The sequence below is a fragment of the Dromiciops gliroides genome, chromosome 6 (assembly GCF_019393635.1).
Source record: "Dromiciops gliroides isolate mDroGli1 chromosome 6, mDroGli1.pri, whole genome shotgun sequence".
NCBI classification, from domain to species: domain Eukaryota; kingdom Metazoa; phylum Chordata; class Mammalia; order Microbiotheria; family Microbiotheriidae; genus Dromiciops; species Dromiciops gliroides.
In genome coordinates, this window is record NC_057866.1 from 3,146,918 (window position 1) to 3,156,384 (window position 9,467).

Below are 9,467 nucleotides of genomic sequence, written 5' to 3' on the forward strand. Positions count from 1 at the left end.
GACAATTGATTTACTCTGTTTGATTTTTTCTATGAAATCACTGTAATTAGCATTTCTTTCATTTAAGTTCCATTTTCATCCCAGGTGATTGAGGAATAACTCCCATATCAGTCAAAAGTCATTTCCTGTCTGCCTGAGCAAAATCGATTCCTTTTTTTGGTCATGTTGTTTTGAAGAGGTTTGTCATTAGGACAGCAGTACAAGATGACTGTGTGTCCCATGACAAGATGCTTCCTGGGATGTATTACTCAATCTAGCACTTAGCACAATGCCTGGCACATAGTAGGCACTTAATAAATGTTTATTGATAATTGGTTAAGAAACAACTCTACCCATTCCTTTTGTTGCCTCTTTTAGAAGAACCTTTCATTGAGTTGCAACTTCCTTTGGTCAGCTGGTTCCATATTTGGCTAGGATACAAGACCGAGACAGTTCAGAAATTCAGCTCCACTGATAAACTCTTTATCCTTGGTTACTGGACTCACAGTTAAAGTACCAGCAGTTAAAGTAACACTTACAGATGGTGTCAAAACCATGTTATGCCTCACACCCCTTGTCCCTCTTCTCCCCCCCCCCCCCCCACTGTTCCTCCAGAAAAGGGCATTTGCTGTCCAGGACTGAGAAGCAATGGGCAGTTGTCTTTGTTTCCTTGGTCACCATGGCCAAAACCTTCATCACTAAATGGCCAGTCTTCTGATGACATACCTGGAGGACAGAGTCCAGATGTTACCAGGATCATACCCAGACCTTTTCCAGCCTGCTACCTCTCAGGGAGGTTCTGCTGTCAAACTTTCACAAACCCACAATCAAAACCTCACCACCTTGAGTCATTTAATGAGGCTGCCATGGGAATATTTGAAGGGGGGGGGGGTGTGATGTGTGTGGGTATGTGGTGTGCGATGTATTGTGCTGTGTGTGATGTGTGTGTGGTCAGTGCGTGTGTGGTGTGTGATGTGCGTGTAGGGGTGTGGGGGGAGTATGCAGGATAGATGAGATGGGGACTATCTGAGAGAGGAAGAAGAACACAAAACCCACAGATAGGAATCCAGTTGGGAAGAGTATATAAGGAAAGGCCAGGATATACAACCCCTAGGCGGTCACTTCAGTCAACTAGCATTTGTTAAAGCTCCTACTACGTGCCGGGCACTGTGCTGAGCACTGGAGAGCAAAGCAAATCAAAAGTCGATGTCTCTACCCTAAAGGAGCTCAGTCTAATGGGACAAGTGACTCCGCCTGTGGGAAAGGGGACAGTTGAATTCACACATTAGGTTTAAACAGCAGGAAATACTTGGCCATAATTACATTCAATGGAAAGCAGAGACAGCTCCCTCTGAGGAATTGTCTGTTTACCTTTCTAAATGAGACCAGCAATCTCCCCAAAGTGCTGGCTGTGCCTCTGGCAGGCAGCAGCTCCAAGCTCTGCCCTGGGTCCTTTCCCCATGCATGAAATATGGTCTTCCTCTATTCACCACCTCCTCCAAGTACACAGCATCGTGGTGAGCTTGGGGACCCCAGCCCCTCTGGTCCCCTCTGAGCCCCTCTGAGCCCCTCTGGTCCCCTCTGAGCCCCTCTACACCTGCTGGGAAAGTAGAAAACAAACCCAAACCTCTTCCCCACCACCACACAATGTTCAGTGAAGGAGACTTTCAGAGAGCAAAGAGGGAAAGAGACCTAACCGAACTAAGCCCACTCCTGTTTGCTCCGTTGGAGAAGGAAAGGGTTAAATCTAAAGGCAAAGCATCCTTGGGCGAGCAGGAAACCCGAAAGTCTGGAGGGCAAAGAAGGGATCCAGAATCCCTGCCTGCCTTCCTGTGGCAACATCGGCTACAGTTACGGCTGCCATGGAGGGAACAAGTAAAGGCTCTTCCAGTCTGAGTCCTCCTCCTCTTCCTTCCCCCCGCCCCTCCTCCCCTTTCTCACTCCTCTCCTATGTCTCTCTGTGTGTCTCCTCTGTCTCTCTCTTTGTCTCTGTCTTTCCTCTCTCATTTTCTCTCTGTCTGTCTCTCTGTCTCCATCTCTGTCTCTCTGTCTCTGTCTCTCTGTCTCCGTCTCTGTCTCTCTGTCTCCGTCTCTGTCTCTCTGTCTCTGTCTCTCTGTCTCTGTCTCTGTCTCTGTCTCTCTGTCTCTGTCTCTCTGTCTCCGTCTCTGTCTCTCTTTCTCTGTCTCTGTCTCTCTGTCTCCATCTCTGTCTCTCTGTCTCTGTCTCTGTCTCTCTGTCTCTGTCTCTGTCTCTCTGTCTCCATCTCTGTCTCTCTCTCTGCCTAGTCTGTTTTCTCAGCTATTAAAGCAGGTGACAATACTCGCCTCACCCTTGAGCTGGGGCTTCCTAGAATAAGGGTGGTGCTCTCCATTGCCCTCGGGACAGTTGCAGCTGCTTGTCTTGTGCCCACATTCATGCCCTGGGAAGAAGGGTGTCGGTTTCTACCCCCAGGCCATGCCCCTTGTGGGAGAGGAAGGGTCTCTAGTGTGTTGGCTCTCTAAGACCAAAGCTCCATGATTGTGTCTGTAGCCCAGCTTTTAGCAGTTTCCTCAATGGCATCCATCAGTTAGTTGCAGCCTCAGAAGCACCAGGGCCACCTCTCTTTGCTATTACTTTTTTTGTGTGAGGCAATTGGGGTTAAGTGACCTGCCCAGGATCACACAGCTAGTAAGTGTCAAGTGTCTGAGGCAGGATTTGAACTCAAGTCCTCCTGACTCCAGGGCCGGTGCTCTATCCACTGCGCCACCTATCTGCCCCTGCTATTACTTTTGACCTGGCTTGGGATTGCCCCCCTTGTAGAGAACTCAACAAGGCAGCTCCCTATATCATGTCATTGCCCATGACTTGCAACCTTCCTGTAATCCTTGGAATAGTGCAGAAAACTGCTCAGACAGTTCAGAGCAGGCATTCAGAAACCTGGCTCAGGATTGCCCTGGCTCTCTTCAGCAGGCTCTTCCTTCTTCATGCTCCTTCCAACACACCAAAGCATGACTTCATCCACATGGAAGGGCTTCCTCCCCTGGGCTTGTCAGCTTCCCTGGAGCCTTGTATTTTAGGATTATTTTGTCTTCTTGGGGATCGGGGCACCCCAGGGGGACGCTCTGCCAGGATGGTCTAAGCCCCATTCAAAAGTAGAACATCTCATTTTTGGTGGGTGGAAATCACAAGGTCTGAGGTGTCTCCAGCTCTGCCCACTGGATCCTGGCCTAAGTTCAAGCGCTGACGGCTGGTCCATGCTCCCAAAAGGTCTCTGCACATCACAGTATAAGCTGAGTGTCTCTAAGGCAGGTCCAAAGGTGCTCGATTTATTTACCTGGGATTTCTTGACCTGGATCAGAAGCTTTGACAAAATAATCAAGCAAAACCAGAACTCTCTCCCAAAGTTGTAACTGGAGAATTTGGAGCAGAGACCTGGCCCTGTCTACTCTGTTTCTCTAGGTGTGTGCATGTTTGCAGAGGCAGAGGATCCAAGTGGGAAGAGCTTGCAGGGGGAGACAGCCAGTGACAGGAGCAGTGGCTAAGATGCCCAGCCTAGGAGGGAGCCAGGTTTCAGACAGAAGAGCCCATGCATTAAGACGTTGGGTTGAAAAGATAAACCAAGATGGAAAATTTTGATGGTGACACTGGTCAAGAATTGTTGTCCTTTTGGTTTTGTCTCTCCAGATACAGAGATATACAGATCCTGCCATCCAACTGCTGGCTATGAGGTGGAGAGAAAGAGCCTATTGCCACTGCTTGTGGAGACTCCTTTCCTATCTCAGTGAAACCCTGCATGACCAAAAGGTGGTTCTGTGGCTCTGCCCGGTACTTTCATCCCCTTTCCCATTTCTTCCATCAATATTATACTCATTAATTCGCTTCTATTGTGGTACCTTCTTGCAAACCCTACAAACCTTTGCCCTCTCCCGCTCACCCCAGCCCTCTATCCCACAGAAGTAGTTCACATACAGAACACTCAAAAGAGGCTCTGGACTGCTAGAGAAGGGACAAATGAAGGCCCCGAGGAAGAGCAGCAAAACCCCACCTAAGGCCTTCTGGGATACCGAACTTAGAACGTCAAAGGTTGGCCCAGGAATTCCCCCTGCCACCACCAATGGCCAGCCCCAAATCCACAGAACTGCCTGGCAGCAGTTTGTCCTTTGCTAGGCTCCCTGGCAGCAGGTTCAGCCCAGGTTGAACCCCAATGTGGCTCTGCTGCTGGACATCATTGTCCTCAGTAAAGTAAGCCATCATGAGTCATGAAAAATGCAGGACGCTACTCTGATCTACCTGGCACGTAGAGGCTCTTGGGAAGCTCAAGCCAGGCTCCCACAACCCAGACTCCAAGGGGCCCACACATTCCCCATTCTACCCTCCAGGACCCACTTCAGAACCAGAGGTTCTACCCAACACCTCCATCCTCCCTGTGCCCTCTGCCCCTCCCCAGAAGGCCCTCTTCCCAATGTCCAGTGCATCCATGCTGCAAGGCTCCCTGGATATCCACATCCCAAGGCATCTGTCCCTCCAGAGTCCCTGAAAATGGCACCAGAGCAGGTGCTGCCCCATGGATTATGCACTGACAACTGAAGGACTGAGAGGCAAGAGACCTGCTTTTTCATCAGCTCCTTGGGGAGGGGGTGGGGTGGGGCAAAGCTTCTGAGCCCTGGTCCTGGTTGTGCCATGTACTACTGGCCTTTGAGAATGTCACTGAATCTTCCTGAGTCCCAATTTCCTCTTCTGGGAAATGAGGGTCTTGGGCAGGATGGTCTCTGAAGTCTCTTCCAGCCCCAGATCTAGGGGCCTGGGCCCTCTCTGTTCTTGGAAAGATGGGCACGTTTGCCCACCCCCATCCATGTAGAGGGAAAAGTTCATGGCCCAATTGCCAGCTAAGTGGAAAGAGCCCTGACTTTTGCAGCAGCATGCTCAGGGCATGAGGGGAGACAAGGACAAGCTTCACACCCTCAGTTTTCTCATCCATAGAAAGGGCTGATACTAATATTTGGACTAGCCACCTCATGGGATGTTTGAGACAAGTACTCTGTAAACCTTGAAACATGAGAAATGTGAGAGCTATTGCTATATTATCAGCCTCATCAATAGCGAAAGAAAGAAAGAAAGAAAGAAAGAAAGAAAGAAAGAAAGAAAGAAAGAAAGAAAGAAAGAAAGAAAGGCACAGCTAGGTGGCACAGTGGATAGAGCACCGGCCCTGGAGTTAGGAGTACCTGAGTTCAAATCCAGCCTCAGACACTTAACACTAGCTGTGTGACCCTGAGCAAGTCACTTAATCCCAATTGACTCACCAAAAAACCCCAAAAAACAAACATTATTAGCCTCATAATCTAGGTAAAAGTGACCCTGGACCACAAGATGGGCTGTGCTGGATGTCAAGGGCCTGGGGTTCGAATCCTGCTATTGGCACTTTCCTCACTAGGAAAATGGTCTTGGCATCTTTACCAACCTCCTTTGAAGAGGGGATGCTGCAGTTTGTAGAAATGAAGGCTTCTACTCTTGGCGTGGACAAGAGGAAGGAGGAAAGGAGGAAGGGAGAAGGTGAAAAAAGTTCATCTGGATCTCCTCCAGGTCCTCACAATCTCTAATTGCAAATCCTGAAATGGACCAACCTCATCTTCCAAACAGCACACTCCAATTTGTGAATGTTGGTTCTTTTTAAACCAGAATGACTTTTCTTCTTTAAAAAAATGAACAATCATTTTTCAATCTTTCATTTACATCAGAGTTATCGACTTAGAAAGGGGACCATCTAGTCCAGCCTCTTCATTTTACAGATGGGGAAACAAGTCAGAGAGAGAGGCCAAGGGATAGGTTGTTTTCTTCAATGTTAACAAGAAAAAATGTGAAGGGCTCTGGCCTGGTGGCCGCATGTCCCACTGCTCCCCACAGGACACCAAGAGAAATTGCTGATCTCCCTTCAATAGAAGGCTGATTTCTGGAGGACCGACTGGGACTGTTTTGGCTTTTGCACCTGGCATAGTGCCTGATGATATTAAGAAAGTGCTTAATAAATGTTGTTTGAACTTAATTGAATTGAATTGTACTGAATTATGTGTAATTTAATTTAATTGTGCTGAACTGCAGGCTCCCATCTCTTTGGGTAGTAAAGATTTAGAGCTTTCGTGACCGAGTCCCAGGGAGTCAGAAAATATGGAAGTATCTGGGATTGGCATTGTGAAAGCCGCCCCCTCAGAGAGGAAAATTCTACATGGGCCATTTTCTGGTCTTCTCGAGTAGACATCCTGCCCAGAACCTGAGCTCACTGATCTGCAAAGATTTGGAAGTCTCTAAGAACACCATTGGGACCCAACATGTCTCCCATCCACCCAGGCCAGGGAAGAACCTCTCCCCACCCCCACCTCCCACTGGAGCTTGACTTGCCAACCCTTGGTGGATGCTCTTTGCTCCTAGCTTCCGATAAATACCCTTTTGGGCAACGTGAAAGCTCTTACCTTGTTGGTATTGCTGTTTATCTATGCCCTCCCCATCCTTCTCATACAAACTAATATTTATATGGAATATATTCCATGATGGAGAAGGAAATGGCAAACCCCTCCAGTATCTTTGCCAAGAAAATCCCAAATGGGATCACAAAGAGTTGGACAAGATTGGAATGACTGAACAACAACAACAAATACTCTATGAACTGGCATTTCCGTGAACTTAATCCATTTCTTATTCTTTGGATATGTTGTGTGGGGGAAGGACCCCACATTTCCTTTGGTGTCTTTTACCAGTTGGCCATCACTTCTCTGACCACCAATGAGTCCTGGGAGAATGCCATGGTGTTTGGAGGCCCCTGAGGTGGCCAGGTGGCCAGCCTCTTTGGGGCATTCATTCTGTCTTTGTGAGAGCACGTGATCCTCAGTCTCTCGTGGCCACTTTCCAGAGGAAGAGCCAGCTTTCCCAAGAGCCTTTCTCCCTTCCAAGCTCATCCTCATGGAAACTTTTAAAGGGCTTCCCCAGGGGCTTCCTTAAAAGCACTTCCTAATAGGAATTTCTTCACTCCCTCCTTTCTGATATTTTTTGTTTCTTGTTGGGGGGACAGGAATGTGATGAACTAGAAACCCTTTCCATTGGCTGGGAGCTGAGGGCTTCCCATCTGCATCCTGGGCGGTATCATAGGTAACCATGGTAACCTAATCTGTGTCATCCTCATAATCTGAGAACTCACATGCTTAATGAAGGATACCAAGAAGGTGGGAAAACTGGACCTAATGGGACTACGGCATCAGAAGGGAGTCCTGGGGGGCAGAGCCAAGATGGTGGAGAGAAGCCAGGAAGTTGACTGAGCTTTCCCAAGTTTAATGTTGTTACATTAAATCAAGCCTCTAAATGGCTTCTGAAACTGCAGAATCTACAGAAGGACAGAGAGAGACACAATCTTCCAACGTGAGATAATTTAGAAGACTTCAGGAAAGGTTGGTCTCACTCGGGCAAAAGGGGAGCACAGTGCAGCCAGCACAGAGAGAGTCTGGGCAAGTCAGCAGGAAGCTCTTGGCCATAGCAGAGCAACTGAGGCCCCCCTGATCTTGGCTTAGCAAGCTGGTGGTGCAGCAGGCACACCAGCACCAGCAGAGAGGGCAGGCTGCCAGCTGGAGGGCCACCCACAGGTCAGGCACGACCAGGCCTGGCCATCCCAGCACCTGGAGGAAGCGCAGGGGGCAAGCTCAGATTGGTGAGAAATCCACAAGCTACAGAGGCTTCAGAGTAGAAAGCCAGTGACACAGCCCCTGTGCCCCAGCACAAGAATCTTGAAACAGTGACCCTTGTGCCCCAGGAGCAGACCTCAATTTAAAAAAAAAAAATAAGCTGTAATATGAATAAGAAACAGAAGAAGGTTCTTACCATTGAGAGTTTCTGTGTGGACAGGGAAGAACAAAACAGAAACTCAGATAAGGACAATACTCTTAAATCACCTACATGTGAAGCCTCAAAAGGGAAAGTGAATTCATCTCAAAAGGAAAAGGCCTTCTTGGAAGAGCTCAAAAAGGATTTAAAAAATCAATTGGGGGGCAGCTAGGTGGTGCAGTGGATAAAGCACTAGCCCTGGATTCGGGAGTACCTGAGTTCAAATCTGGCCTCAGACACTTGACACTTACTAGCTGTGGGGCCCTGGGCAAGTCACTTTACCCCAATTGCCCCCCCAAAAAAAACCAATTGAGAGAGGTAAAAGAAAAAATGGGGAGAGAAATAAAAGCAACATAAGAAAATTATGAAAAAGAATCAGCACAGGCAGCTATGTGGCACAGTGGATAAAGCACCAGCCCTGGATTCAGGAGTACCTGAGTTCAAATCTGGCCTCTGACACTTAACACTTACTAGCTGTGGGGCCCTGGGCAAGTCACTTAATGCCTTAACCCTCATTGCCCCGTGCAAAATAAAAAAAAAGAGTCAACAGCTTGGAAAAGGAAGCACATTTGGCCAAACGGAAAAGCAGGTGCAAAAGCTTATTGATGAAAACAATGCCTTAAAAATTCAAATTGGACAGATGAATGGTAATGACTCCATGAGACACCAGGAATCAGTCAAACAGAATCAAAATAATGAAAAAAATAGAAGAAAATGTGAAATATCTCATTGGAAAGACAACTGACCTGGGAAATAGATCCAGGAGAGACAACTTGAGAATTATTGGACTACCTGAAAGCCATGATCAGAAAAGAGTCTAGACACCATATTCCAGGAAATTATCAAGGAGAACTGTCCTGATATTATAGAATCAGAAGATAAAATTGTCATTGAAAGAATCCACCAATCAGTTCCTGAAAGAGGCCCCAAAAGGAAAACTCCAAGGAATATTGTAACCAAATTCCAGAATTATCAAATGAAGGAGAAGCGGCCAAAAAGAAGTAATTTAAATATCATGGAACCACAGTCAGGATTGCACAGGACCTGGCAGCTTCAACATTAAAAGATCGCAAGGCTTGGAATATGATATTCTGGAAGGCAAAGGAGCTTGGATTGCAGCCAAGGTGGAACTATCCAGGAAAACTGATCATTCTTTTTCAGGGGAAAAGATGGACATTCAATGAAATAGGGGACTTTCAAGGTTTTCTGGCGAAAAGACCAGAACTGAATAGAAAATTCAATCTTAACATACAAGAGAAGTTTAAAAAGGTAAATGGGAAAAAAGTTATTCAATATGATTAAACTGTTTACATCCCTACATGGAAAGATAATACTTATAACCCTTGAGAATTGGATCTCTATTTGGACAGAAAGAGGGAGTATACATAGAGGGTATAAAGATAAATTGTCTTTGATGTGATGATATAAAGAAAATTAAGGTGTGAAAAAAAGGAGTTTATGGGGATAAGAGTAAAGGAGAGGGGCAGCTAGGTGGCACAGTAGATAGACCACCAGCCCTGGAATCAGGAGGACCTGAGTTCAAATCCGGCCTCAGACACTTAACACTTACTAGCTGTATGACCCTGAGCAAGTCACTTAACCCCAATTGCCTCACTAAAAAAAAAAAAAAAAGAGAGAGAGAGTA